This window comes from Papilio xuthus, unplaced genomic scaffold (genome assembly GCF_000836235.2).
Source record: "Papilio xuthus unplaced genomic scaffold, Pxut_1.1 DF826115.1, whole genome shotgun sequence".
NCBI lineage: Eukaryota > Metazoa > Arthropoda > Insecta > Lepidoptera > Papilionidae > Papilio > Papilio xuthus.
In genome coordinates, this window is record NW_013532534.1 from 6,588,321 (window position 1) to 6,604,208 (window position 15,888).

Sequence of the window (15,888 nt, forward strand, 5' to 3'; positions counted from 1 at the left end):
CACAACGGCAATAAGAAAATTAATAGATAAAATTAAATTAATAAAATTCTAGAGCTGCAATAAAGCAAAATTCATATCATTGCTTCATATCTAAATTACTATAATACGATAATTCTCTACAAGGTATCCGGGTAAAGTCCCTAGATTTATTTTACTAAGCCAACAACCCATTGCAATTTATTTTGTGTCTATTGATACGAGAGTTATACCGTATCTATCATCGAGTGTTCCGCGGGATTTATGGAACTTATCCTGCCGCAAAGAAGGAAAGACAGACCGCCAGGTTCCATCGTAACCACCTGGATGGCTCGCACTCCACAACAGTGCGGTTTTCCTTGACCCCTTTACATTCATAATGTATAAAAAAAGTAATGTAACCGATAATCTATTTAGAAACTATTCTTTAAGATTTGTCTTTTTAGGTGACAAATTTCAAAGATCTCTTGAAAATTTTGTAAAGGTATTTTTCTTTATCGGATAGGCAAGCTTGTCCATTCGCATTACAACTAAAAAGTTTTTCGTTTGTGTCACTTCGGTAAATTACAATAAAATTCTTAAAAAAAGCCATGCTCTAGTTTTACTGTTTAGTTCTTGATAAATATCCTTTAACTAGAAAGTCAGCGAAAGAGAATTTAGTTACAAAATTTTCCATCTAATTAGCGTGCTTTCGTGCGGGCCATGACACGGCCTCCGGCGTTCCGGTGGAGTTCAGCGGAACTATCGATTGCAGTAAAGCCTTCTGGGAAGGTGGAAGGCCACATCATTAGTGACGTCACCCGCGTTCACCGGATCCAACACTTACTCTGTCTGAAAGTAATGTGTAATTTTTCAGGAGCGTTTGCATATGATAATATTTAACAGGACATCCTCGTAGTTAAAATGATAACGAACGAATATTATTATCTCTATATCTCTATTTCAGTTGATCAATTTAAACGTTGAGCTTAAAAGTTTAAAATGTTTAAAGCTGTTCGAAACTATTGTTTATTATTAAGCTTTAATATAATACATTGCATGGAAAGCTTGTTTCGCAGATTAACTTCCGTCCATTTAAGTTTACGAAGTGTGATACCGCAATATCTCAGCATTGCTAGTTCGATCGCTGACTAATATCCTACAAAAAGTGAAAACAATGACGTGTGCTATCGCCGAAAGTTATTAAAATCAGATTTCGATGCCGCGATTACTAAGAATATGTAGAAAAGTGTGAATTAGTTGATACGACAGAGCCGGTCACTTTGCCAACTGTCACAATGTTTATAAAACATCCATCTTCCAATATTAATTTAGTGTCGGCTTCCACGCCGAGCATTCCGCCGCAATGCCATCATGTGAATGAATAGAAAATGTTATTATATTATTTGATGACTAATGCTAGTTTCACACAAGGGTAGAGTAGTCAGGCAAAACAGTATACAGTGCAGTAGGTACTAAAATAATTAGGAACAGCTGAACTTACGTATGATTGCCCTGGAGATGGGTCCCGGCCGGTTCGAATATAGTCGGTACCGTCACCAGTCATACGTGAATTTATTATAATTTCTCACGAATGTTTAAACAATTCAGTGCAATACTACTCACTTATTGTCAACATTTCTGTGTAGGCATTATACACTTGAACTTCTACCTTTGTGTGAAACTAAAATAATGCCTAACACCGCACTATGGAAAGCTCTCACCGTAGATTTTAATGTCATATCTGTAATAATAGACCAGAAATTACATTACTAATGAATGAATGAAATAAAAAATAATGAATGAAAAGAGACATTCAAATAGAAAAAAGACGTTTTCCTCTTATTGACAAACACCAATAACAATTATTTTTAAATTATATTGAGTAAAAATATTTTTACAAAAAAGGTATAGTTGTAAACAGATTTAATACAAGACCGAGGCATGATAAATAAAATTTAAATGCCTTGTTATTTAAAAAATACGTGCGCATTGGCTCATACAGATAAAGAGTTACAACTTATCAAGTCAACGGAAGCATTCATCATTTTGCATCAGTCTTATACAAGTCAATGACTTCGCTTTTAAACTATTTTTTATTGAAATACCTTCAAAAGGATTCAATAAAAATAATATTGTATTGATGAATTACAAAAAAAAAGTTTCGTAATTAGAGACAAATAAAAAAACATACGAATATATTATTCCAGTTTAACTTTTTTTTTTCTATTGACGCAAACTTGCAAAATAAAAATCATTTCTCAGTGTGCACGGATTTGGGATTCCCTCCTCCCAGACAGTGTTCTATATCCTTTTATAAACGAAAGGCTCGCTGTTTAACTGCAGGTTATGGAATAACCCAATGCGCTGATACCTACGTAGTTACTGTTTACGGATCCGTGATATACTTTTATTGTTTTATTTGCTCTTACCTGCGATGTAACTCTTTATAAAAAACTATGGAGTTAAGAAGGCTCCAAGCTATAATAAAAAATATTTTGTGTTTATTAATTATCCATGGCCTTAATTTTTTGTCATGACACAACTTTCTTTATTCTTTTATTAAGTTTAAAAATTAATAACTACAGTTTTGCTCATCGCCATATGAAAGAAATTATTGCAACAAATCGCGCTTTTTATAGAAGCATCAAAATTGTATTTATTTGTTTGGCACGATTGCACTGATAAAAGGTAATTATAATTTGGTTGAGCTACTCGGTATTCTACGATTGTTGTGAACTATGTCGGTACCGATAGATCGGTGTCGGTATTTCGATGTCGGTGTAAGTGACGCGAACGGACATAATCGGGTGCAACGTGTGTATTCGGTGGCCACGCGCATAGCTTAACAAACACCTACTATCATTATAGGGTTGCCAATTTTTAAAAGTAGCTATATAAGGATAGCTTATCACCTTACTTGTTCTTATAAAAAGATTGATTTATAAGTTCACATACCCATTTTCTTAATCAGACTAATTTATTAATCAACTATAGTCTGTGTGTTCTTCCAGACCATGTTGTACGTCTGTGCCTTTCAGTGAGATACGTTTAGCCCTTCAGGAGTTGCTAACATCCGTCCATCCATCCAACCATCTATAAAACTTTCGCATTTATAATATTAGTAAAGTAAAACAGCACTTGACTTAGTAACTTCTTAATTAGTTGACTTATGCAACGCTTTTATTAAATGTAAGATCTTTACACCGGCAAAGATGAGTTCAGTGAACTATAAAGATAATCTTTACAAGTCAAACAAAATTTCTTCGGCAGCCCTGGCACGGGCCAATCATTGTTAACATAAACAACGGCTCTTCAGTTTCCAAGGAATAGCCCACGCTGACATACCGAGGCATTTAATTATAAATATTTCCGCGATTAATCCAAAATACACCAGATTATTTTGATGAGGTATTACAGTATAGGTATATATACTGGCTGCAGAGAAAATTCGTCATAGCTTTGCATTGAAAAAAACATGGCGTCAAAAGACGCTAACAATAAAGTACAAATCACTAATCAAAAACCTGCACAATAAGAAACTTAAGATAGAAAAATAAGGGTTGTCATATTAAAAATTTCAAACCTCCCTAAATTTCAAATTTCCCTATTTAATCGTTTTTAAGTAGATTTTAGTTTCTTGTTGTTTCTTCGTAATCAACAAAAATATATCAAAGGAATGTAATGGCACAATATCATACATTAATATCATAGTAGCATAATTCAAATAATTTTATTCGATTAAGATAAGATTAATGCGTATTACGTTTGTGGAATTTGATGACGGATGAAGGCACCTGACAGATAAAACGCAACTTTCTTTCTAACCTAAAAAAACAAATGTTTTTGATATGTGCAGAATATATTAAACCAACTTAATTATTAAAATATCAGTCATTATAAGAGATAAATTATGTATTTGTAAGCCAATAATAATTATATTTATTTTAAAATTAAATTAGATTGAAATTTACAGTATTTGTTTTGATGTTAGTGGCGCAATCCGTCTTTAGTTGGTACTAAATCTAAACTAAGAGACGCTCTTAGTGGCCATTTACCGACCCTGAGTGTGCACTCATACGCTACCATATAGCAATAGATTTAGGAATAAATATTATAAAGTTGTGGGATTTGCATTATATAACATGCAATGTTCATAATTATCTTTACGACTTTGTACTTGATACGACGACTAATTACGTTATATTTTTTTTAGGTAGATCCTCCACTTTATTATATTATTGTAATACATAATATACTGATTACGGATGCCAAGTTTAAAGTTAACATAAGGTTAACTTATTATCTACTTAGGTTGTCGCTGTATATTTATATACTAGCTGTTCCCGAATAGTTTTGTTACAAACTTTATTTTATTGCGTAAAACTCACAATTGCAAATGTCAAAATTCAAATGGTAAAATGACAGCTAAGGCCTTTGCGATTGGCTGAGAATCGCCGTTACCATGGCAACCATCCATCTTTGCTGCTATTGGCTTCCAATTGTTGTCACTTTCTCTCATAACGATTTACGATACTTTACTCAGCTTCTTAGTTTAATGGCGTGAAAATATATAGCATATAGCGTGTTGTAAGTATAGGGCTTTAAATTACAAAAATAATAATTCAAAAATATGCCGTGATGGTTATGATTTTGCGTTATAAAGAAGTGGGTGTTTACGCTTTGTTATATTAGTATATATAATCGCACATCTAACTTAAAATAATTAGGATAACAGCTATAAAGAGTATCTAAAATAAATATAAATATCTTAATAATTTACTAACCTAGCCTACTGCGTAACATTAGCGACAAGATTAATAAGAAAAAAAATAAAACAACTTAGTTTACGCAGAACAACAATCAAGGTAAAATTAATAAATGTTCTTGTATCATATGAACGTCATGTAAGTTCTTTGAAAACGCATACGTGAAGGTTCGCATGTAACTTTGTTAGGAAGTCATTACTAACCATCCGCCAACTATCGATTTCTTAAAACATACGAGCACAAGGTGAAGAAAGAATTGTACGAAGGAATAAAAACGCTCGGTTACAGTAATTCTTAATTAATCTTAATTGATTCAAAAAAAACTAAACTGAATAATTTATGTCTAAAACAAATCGGAATTAAATGGTAACACAAATCTTTATAAATGTAATTAATTACATGTTACAAAAGTATAATTATATCTTCAACTCTCATCGCATCTAATAGTAATTCTAAATCTTGTCGTAAAATTTACATAGTTGGTACTTTTGTATAAGAGTAGAGGACAAACGAGCAGCGGAAACACCGAGGTGGAACTGCAAATACGTTGCGGTCGTTGAGAACGAAATACTTTAGGTTCTTGAGGACTTACTGATTTGGAAAAACCGCCAAGGTAACGCCGGGCTAGGCAGAAAATTACGCAAGAATAACACCGTTGCTGAATGCCAGCCTTCCAGGTGATCAGACTTTTAAATATTCTAACAAGTGTTAGTTACATTCATAAGAGAGTAAGTACGCTATTGTTACTAATCGTGAATGCATTGACGGAAATCTGAAGGTGTCTGAGAACGGCGGTATTTACTTAATCAATGTACGTTAACAAAATTTGTTCAATTTCCAAGAACATGTATAATGGAAACTTTATCTCATGCCTTGCGCAAACCACCTCACTGAAGTGGCGGTTCCATAAATTAATCTTATCATATCTTCTCTTATAATTTTTATAAATAGTCGTAAACCCACTTGAAGTATCATTATTTTGGGAATTTCTTTCCATACGTCAGATTGTAGACATGAGCATACGCCGGGAGGGAGGTACGTGCCCATAACGTAGAGAGATCTTTGACGCATTTCGCATGTCACACTGTATTACTTAACTACCTTAGTTTAAATACATTATTAGTTCAAGTCAAACTCATAATTTTTTTTACGTTTTTTTAATAGGCAAATTATTTTTGATTATACAAAATTTGTAAGTAAGTGCTTTTGTGTAAGAAAACTTTGGCCAAACTTTCATGAATTTTTCATACGTTAGGTAAGTTTCTACTTCCTGTCCCTAATATAAAATTTATTTCAATAATTTAATGTGTACAATCATCTAGACATCGTCTATTGGTATGTCCAGTTTATTAGTGTGTGTCCAGTGACGCGAACCACGTCTGCTCTGTGACCTAGTCTACGGATACCTGAGTCAGGTTCTCAGAAATCTTAGGCTTACATGTCACGTCGCCTGTAGGCTGTTCTTTGAATCATTAATGAGCTTGTTTTACGGAAAACGTATAATTAATAATTAGTGAAAGGTTAACTACGAGGTTTTTACTGCTCCCTTTTTCTAAGAACTTTATTATACAAGTTAATCGAATGAAGGAACTTCACACGTCATACTTATTACTAGGTTACTGATTTTACCGTTATAGTCACGAAAGGGTTTTTTTCGTGCGTATGATCCACTGGGTCATAATCAAATAAAACGTTAATCTGAAAGCATACATACTATAATATATTCCATTTCAAGAACTAATGTTTTAATTAATATTTGGGATCCAATGTAAAAAAACGATATAGCATCACATGTCTCAAAAAAACAACAAAATATTCTCAGAAATATTAAACTGTGTAAAATTCACGCTTCAGGTTTTTAAATTGCTATCAAACTTACTTATTCAAGTCTTAGGAGTATGGAATCATCTAGTATATTGCGAAAACGCCTTGGATGTAACCTTGTCTATGAATGTCACTTTACAGTTACACACCTGTGCAAACGTAATGCTTTCATCTCGCAGTTTGTTTCATCATTCATATACTTAGCCGCTTTCGGTCAATGATTCATGCGGCACGGCACACATACTCGTATCTTATTTGATTTGATCAGTATCGCTTACAAATTGATCGAATGACATAGGATTTTTTGACGCGATATTGTGAAATACATACCGTGGAACATTTCACGTTCAGTTTACTTGCTATTATATTTAGTCGGAAAAGAAAAAATGAAATTTTATCAAGTCTAAATACTTCAAAATTTAAAAACTACCCGACCAAAGATGTAATTTTACATGAACCGGACATCCGTCAAGTGCATGCAATAAATTAATTAATGCAATAAAATCCAGCCACGTTCATGACTGTCAGTTATCAATCATGGCTAATTAAATGTTAATTGAGAGACGCCACGAAACTACGCGCCAACTACTATGTCCATACGTCGCGACCTCATTTGCACTTATGAATGAAACCACGCTTCTTAAAGTAGTCGGTTGCTAAACGACTTAAGTCAAATGCGCTACCATACCAATATAAACCTTTTATGCAAGAACCAAATTCTATAATCTTAAGTAGGTATACACGTATTAGGAATTTGTTATTATTCAAAGAAATTAAATAAATATATTATTAAGAAAATGATCTTTTAGGTTTAAAATAGATTGAAGATTGTTTCGACGTATAACTCGTGATAGATTATCGCAGCAAGAGCACGTGGTTGGTTCGCGCCAAACGCCAATGTCACCGAGCGACTTGACACCATGCCGCATACCAAGATACAATTATAATTTCCAAATTAAGACATATATTTTTTGATTTAATAGTTTCACGCGGATTAAATATCAAGTACATATAGTTTCTCGCAATCTATGTCAGATCTTTTATGGCATCTTCAATAAATATGTTGCAATAATTTGTCACGTGTTAAAGAAATTAATAATAGAGGCAATTAACCTTAACCATTATTATCTTAGCCGGGATAAGAGCTAAGCACTGACTAGGCTGCCCCTTAGCGCATTTTTTACGGGGAATTGAAGGAATATTGACGATTTTAAATAATGACATAAGATAAGCTTCGTGGTTTTTTTTAATTACAGGAAAAGTAATTTTTCTTGTTTCACATCTTAGTACTTGTATGGTTAAAATTTTATGTCCGTCAGCAGAGAACATAATTAAAATCCGGCAAAGTCCGGCAAAAGCATAATGACATTTGAAAAAAGGTACACTTCGCTGATAAAACTGTTTTATTTTATATTTGCAATGTACATTTACGGCAGAATACAAGATGCTACAGTATTACAACGTAAACGATATTTTATAAGTCGATCTAACAAAACCGCACTCCAAATATGGCATCTTATCTTGTCTGGCAATATTGTGAGCGGCACTACCGCGCTGTGCGGAGAGCGCGCCGCGGCAATGTCCGGCCGACTTGCGTCAGATCCCAAACGGTGAAAGTGAGTTCCGAGAAAAATGGAGCAGATATAGTGCGCGCGGAATGGCGCGGAATGTCAGCGCAGCGCAGCGCGTGTCACACACCCAGATAATTAATTTATGACCACGTTCCGGTTATTTACGGCGCGCCTGCGCAGGGTTGCTATGCTTTTCAATTTTATTGGATAATCTGTGAATTGTGATTAATTTAATTTCCTCATATTTTTCATTAAACTTTGTAGTACAACTACTATCCGTATTATCGAGTTTATAAAGAACATTTTAAAAAGAGTTTATAAACTTTTTTGCATAATATTAAAACCACAAAAACATGTAACAGCTAAAATCAACGTTTATAAAGAAATTCATACATTTTTCAACATAAAATTTGTTTAGTAACTAAATCTAATTAAGTCCAGATAATTGAGTACGTACTGTAGTTGTGCCAGCGATTGTGGTTAAAGAACCTAATTGTTATCGTAAGGTTCTTGGGTTCAATTCCCGATAGCCTTCGCCTCGTCGATTGCCCTATTATTTCTGCGAAGTTTCAAGATATCATTATATTTTGACTTACTAAATGCTTAATTACAAATTATTATTTTTTAATTTCATCAGCTATGTTTGCGATGTTATCATGGAAACCCTACTGAGTGGGTTTATTAATAATGTGTTGTGCTTTATATTTATCAAGTTATTATTAATTTTACGAAGGAATTTTTATTTCTGTAGCAATATGTGCTGCCTTCAATTTTGTTTGTGAATTATTTTTATAACAGTTCTATGTCCGATGGAATTTCAGTACAAAGCGAGTGCAAAATGTGATTCACACATTTCACGAGCCACGACTACCACGTGATACCCTTCTTACCGTGTAACATATTTCACCTTTCCTTTTCTTGCACTTACATTAATTACTAAAAGGTATCTATTTTACACTAAAAGCATTAATTATTATATTAAGCAAGACCTATTCTAGAAACTTAGATTCTACTTACGTCAGGCATCACTTTTTCCAAACAATTACCCAGGGTACTCCGAATGGTACTTATTGCCTTATTAACGGCAAGCGTCGCGAACTTTTATAGTTTTCGAAACTACCGCCTTTTTTAATAACTTTGTATATTTTAGATAACCTCTCGCATTGTACCAGAAAAGGCATTATCGCAGTTCAGGCAGTATCGCATATCGTTACATGAAGTTAAAAAAAAATTGCCAATCATTATAAACGGCCAGTTTTACATTGAAATAGATTGAATGGAATTTCGATGCGGATCTCCTTCGATGATGTTTCATGACTCATTAGAGACAACGTTACCCTCGTAGTCTTTGTAGAGAGGCCAAGATGTGAAATTTATCAAATGTTAATTTATAAAATAAAATTAGTTTCTCGTTATGAGCAACGCAAAAATATGTTCGATTTTTTTGATATAATATAGGTACATACATTCCAAATTTATTTGTTATTATTTTTCATCAACCAAGTCGATTTTCCTTTATACTAGAAACATTTAGATCATGGTTACAGCAATTGTCTATTAGGTGAGTATTCAAAATTAACACATTCGTGACGTTGGAGACTCCGTACGGAAAAGACATACAGTAAACGAGGTTTTAAAAAACGTGTGAATTATATTATTCACGTTGCGTTGTACTGTAGTACAGGAGTTTACATATAAATTAACTCAAAAAGGCATTGTATGTGAGAAATTTGTAGACGGTGAAAAAACCGGGGCCTGTCAAGACATGTCGAAATATCGGTTTTCACGTCACTATGGTGGTGTTGCTATGCTCTCTAACTTTAAATAAAAAAGCCGTTTTTTTGAAGCACGTGTGAATGACTTTGAAATTAGTTTGACTCATCCTTTATAGCTTACGTTTGATCGATTTAAAATGTAAAATAACATTTTGAATAACTCCATTAAATTATTATTATTATAATATTTTTAAACATAACGATTTTTTTAAATTTTTCACATTTTTGCAAATCAAATAATCATGTTCATTGGAATTTTTTTAGCAATAAATGTATGGGTGATTAACTATAGGTATACGATTAAAATCAATAAAAGTAATATTTTTATTTTTTAATATTTTCTATATCACGAAGTACCGTTTACTTCTCAAACTTGTTAACTTACTACAACTGTTCGTACAATGAGTGGTGGTGCAAAGTTTCGTAATGGCAATGACTCAGAATATTGTGTAAAGACAAAAAAAATTAGGTCTAAAGAGTTTGTAGGTTTTATCAGTTAGCATGTTCAAATTGAAATTCGATAGGTCAATATTAGTTTTCCTAAAATTGACTATTTCTAAAATAGACTAGTGGACGTAATAGACACGCGCCAACATGTTTTATCTTGTCTGTGAAAAAACGAGTGCCTTCACCTTATCAAAGACGAGAGTTCGCCTAGTTGCCGAGTGAGGGCGTGCCTGAGCTCAACGTGATTACATCGTGTTCATATGATAACCCACAGATAAAGAATGCACAAATAGCAAGTCTATTTCTGGTGGTTTGACACTTGCAGGGGTCGACTTTACAAGATAAAAACTAAAGATACAAAACAAAACGTCACGGAGGAAATTTGTGGATTGGGGAATGGACTTTATATAGCATCAGTAAAGTGACCAATTATGTTTTCACTCAAAACAGGACATTGGTTTGTTTAGGGTTATTAATATGTATTAAATCTTTCCTAAAAAAAACAGTAAGCTTAAAAGTACAAAATTACAAAATTAACATGGCTGAATAGTTATGTTCATCAGACGAACAATTTAGCTTTAACCTGAGTATGAATAATAGCTGGTGATAATTTTCAGTAAAATGAAGATCTGAACACGTTTTTTTATTCGTCTTAATTACCATCATCGCCGTTAGAACTGAAGAAATTTGAACTGGGTTTGCGCAAATGGGTCGACTGACGATACGGTCTCGGTCTCGCACACCGGTCCTGTCTGTTGACATGATTGCTCAAATTTTCACGCAAAAAATACGGGACAATTTAGCGTCCCAGAATACTTTCGAGGCACACCGGGAATCCTATCTATAAAATGGGACAGTCTCGTATAAAACCGGTCGTCTGGTCACATCAAGCATCAGTCAGACAATCCGACGTTTATAGTTTCTCACAAAAGAATATTCTGTTCTATAGTTCCTTTAGTACTGTAGATGTCCATGAGCTTTTTCTTATATAAAAACCTATGTTAGTAATTATTTTCTTTTCAACAAAATATGACGATTGTGATTAGATAGGTATTAAAGGAATTGTAGTGATATTTTGTTATAAAACTATGGAGGCAAACCAGACGATGATTCAACATTAAAATTCCTCAATAATTTCATTGGCATTGAACTTTGGAATTTGAGTTAGTACGATTGCGTAATATTTCTTCTATCACGCTAATCCGCATGCGATAAACAGACAATAAGCGTCACACTGATTTCATTTATTATAAATATCTGTTATAGAAGTTTCCATTTATCGTAACCTAATTAAATGAGCTATTGCGTTGATCTAGGCTCGGAGCCTACCATAAGTTAGGAGTGATTAGGTCGGCCGCGGACGAGAGCGAGAGCGTGCCCGTGGTCTCGTCCCGATGCGTTGGAGGAACAGAGAGGTTTAGTAGGTATGCCTCCGCTATTGAGGAGAATCCCACATAACTACCGCGTTCCCCCCGGGGCGCGGAGAATGCATAAAGCATTCCTCCCTGGAAAAAAAAGGAGTGATTAGGTCATAATAAACCACGCTGGCTTATTGCAGGTTGGTTTACTTCACACTTATCTTTGAATTTCTTCGCAGATAGGTGCAGTTTGCATCACAATGTTTTCCTTCACTGTTGCAACGTTGCTCTCCACGTGTCGTAAATTAATGTTGAGCAAATGTATGTGTATAACTTTGGTACAAAAAGTACGAAAACGGCAAATTTGTCCTTGTAAAGATTGGACATATCATTTTTAAATTACATACCATATCAATTATAATAAATGTCTCTCTTATATTTAATGTGCGAAAAGTCGTATTAGGTATTTCGTTGCTTGTGACATAAAATTTGACTTGTGACCATTTAGTTGGAATGCCAATATTATCGCTATTTTAATGAACGAATCCTCAACATGTTTATGTTATCTCAAAACTGTTACTATGCCAGCAGACAGAATACATAATGATTCGTATGATAATATGTTACATTCCGTTTTGTAGATATAATATAATATATATCGGTAACTCAACATCAGGGTATTCCTTTGTTTTCTGTTTTCTATAATATACAAAATGTGCACTTCCAATTTACAAATAAATTAGTCGCCGAGTCTTTATTAATGGAATAGGACCGTAAGTGTAGCCTGTACACATATTATTACACCATCAAGTTGTTCTTTGATCACCTCCGCCACAAGGGGTTTTGGCCGCTCCACAGATTCTAGATAAGACAAGGAAAAACTGATTCACCCGCGCACTGACGCGATGCTCAAGCGCCGCGGCCACTGTAAATGTGCACGTACACTATTATCTTGATGTGATACCATTGTGCAGAAAATATGACTAAATTAACAGTTCCAGGGAAACAATATCTGCATTATATCTTGAGACTATATTTACCATAAATTTAAACATTTACTTCTATGTTATTTTTATCAATAAATACTTTTGTAGCCGACCTACTTTATTATACATACGTAAGATTTAATACAAATCATCGTTTATAAAACATGGTCACCACAATCGTGTATATGACCTACCAGAACATGTTGAATATTATTTAGTGTTTAACAAGAAAAATAATCAATATTTAGTAATCTGAGATGTCAATCGTTCCAGAGCCGACTCTATATTGCTCCATACATCAATCCAATCATAAGAACTAACATACGCGTAAAAAAACATTACACCCATTTTTACCTTCTTTGCCAGTCGGGTAAAAAGTAATGTCGCTGACGTAACCTCTCCCAAAACTTTGTTGTAATTTTAGGAAATAATTTTCTAATAAAATATTTATCTGTGCATTACGACATCGTAGAATACAAGAAAACATCTCATGGTCATGTAATTTGTCGTAGTAGGAAGTTATGACGACCTTAAGCGATAAAGCAAGGTTATAAAGCGGGAATTGATCGGCCGAGGACAGCAATGTGTCCTTGTCGGAGGTCAGTGGCACGCGGCGGGCCGGCGCTGACCCCGCCCGGTTACCGGGTCACCCGGGGTCAATAGCAAATTGCACCAAGCACATGACACAATTTTGTTGCTATCGAGGCATATTTAACACGTTGTCGTACTTTCATGCTTATATGTAGATACACAATACTACATTGCCCCTTCCGGCATATAGCCTTGAACAAACTAATCCAATTTAGTTTTTCAATAAAGGCACGATTAGAATCGAGGAGTTCACAGGAAAAGCTGGATACGTCATTCCGTCAATATGCCTAGTTGGTACTGCCAACCGCTATGTATTCCGAAAACCCGTACAAAAGTTGAATCAGTCGCAAAATATTGCCCTCCTAACCTAATTCCTTTATCCATGGAATGCAATGTCACTGTGACACGCCTTACAACTCTAATTTGTGATTACAATGTTTTGTAATAGGTATTAAAGTATTAACAATTGTGTAATTCCTATGAAACTTTGTAGTTTTTCGAAAATTACGCGAAGCATGAGTGACTAGAAGCTTTTGCCTGATTTATTTAAAAAAAATCTATTACTAAACGTGCTATATTTATATAGTTTAAAATTTATTAGTAAATGTTATATTTGAACTCATAGGAAATATTTATTTCATTCTACTAATAAAAGAAATGATATATTCACTGCGATCTACCGCATTCCATCAAAGCTAACAAATAATACAAATTTAAATGTATAAAAACGTATAACAGATTCAATATCATAAATTAAAAGATAATAAACATAAATCAAGTAATTTGTAAATATTTTGAGCGCATACCAACATGTTTATTCAGATCTGTACAAGCAGGAGATGTTTCCAGCCCCCGAACTCTAACTGCCATCATAAATATGCGGTATATCAACATGTTTCATGCCACATCTCATCAATGAGGATATCCTCTTACTTAAATATATTTATTATTTAAATATTATCTTCATAAAATAACACAAAGTATTTTAGAATCACCAGTAAGGGCCGATGAATCATTAAATTTTTTTGCTATCGTAACTGAGAGATTCGAAAACTAGAAACTTTACAAAAGATAATTTAGAAATTAGGTTATTTAAAACATCAAGGACTGTTATAGATCAATGAAAGAATTACACATTAAAAAGATATTCTTGCCAATGAGGGTTCACGCATTTTGTAAATGAATCTCAATCAAGACTTCAGTAGAAGAAAGGAAAATGAAAGTTCGATCAACATTGAAAAACAACAGTAAATATTTTATTTATAACGAGTTTTTTTTGATCCAAAATCTTGTAGTTTATGGAAACATAACCTAACTTATATTTTTATTTTTTTACAACCCGATAGTTTTGTGGCCATTCGCCCATTTTCTATATTTTCATCAGCAATTTCCATTACTTCAACAAGCACGAGCCCATGAGTTAACCTACATATAACGATGTTAAAAGCTTCAAAGCCGACCTGATTTATAATTATGAGGTTGATTCACTCATCTGCGCGTATCCGTAGTTACGGATTCCTGAGGAAAATATATTTCAAACGATCTAATGAGAGTAACCGAAAAATGACGAGTTACTGTGATTTATTGTTTTAATACATAGGATGACTATCCTACAACAGACTTATGCGTACATTAAATATTATAAAGGTTTTTTGTCGTCAACGCGTGGTCGCAGCAAGAGACACGAAGGGAATTGCCTTGCTAAGCTAATCTTGAGACAGGTTTTAATTTTTTTTTTGCTAAAGGTATTAATAATTAGCTTATTCTATGGGGTTTAAGTGTATATCTCTAACATTTTTTTTGATTGAGTGAAGAAAAATAAAGTTCAAATTTTATTTTTTCCCCAAAAATTGATGGTCTCCCGTTGCACGTACGGTCGTGTCCAGATCAAAGACGCCAAAGTCTCCGTAAATAGAGTAGATTATTTTCAAACTGTGTGTATTAATAGCGAGCTGTTTTTTTAATTTTATAACAACGCAGCACGAGAAAAACATATCACGACTCACCGCGCTGGAATCCAACATCTGTTTTTAAAGATAATTATTGTTTAATTCTGTTTATTTGGCACAATCTATCCAAAAGAAAAAATAAGTTGTTTATAGCATGATCGAGAATAGCGCAAAGTTTTCGGCTTATATCAAATCAAAATATTGTTATTTTAATATATTATTGTTTCAGAATAAACCGTACAGTCTACTTACCGTTTACTTTTCATATATACTTCTAATTGCTGCTCTCCCTTCTTAACTTTATCCCTTTATATTTTTCATTTACGCGGAAATATGTTTCAATGGATGTACCACAGTTAACACATATTATAAAGATATAATGACTAAAGCAAAAATATATTAATACTGCTCTTTCTAGAAGTTCCTCTTGTTTTTATTCTAACCTGCGTATATTTGCACACCTACATTTAAAGTCTGGAGATACTGACGCAAGCTTATTATTTAACTACATTATAATCTCCGAACAGTTTTAATAGCAAACTATTCAGTGTTAGCAATCTGTTTTCTTGATACTAACTGCCCACAAACTTCCGCAATATTGCAAGGGTAGAGCAATCTTATACGTTGCACAATGGAATGCACGAATGGTATACTACCATCCAC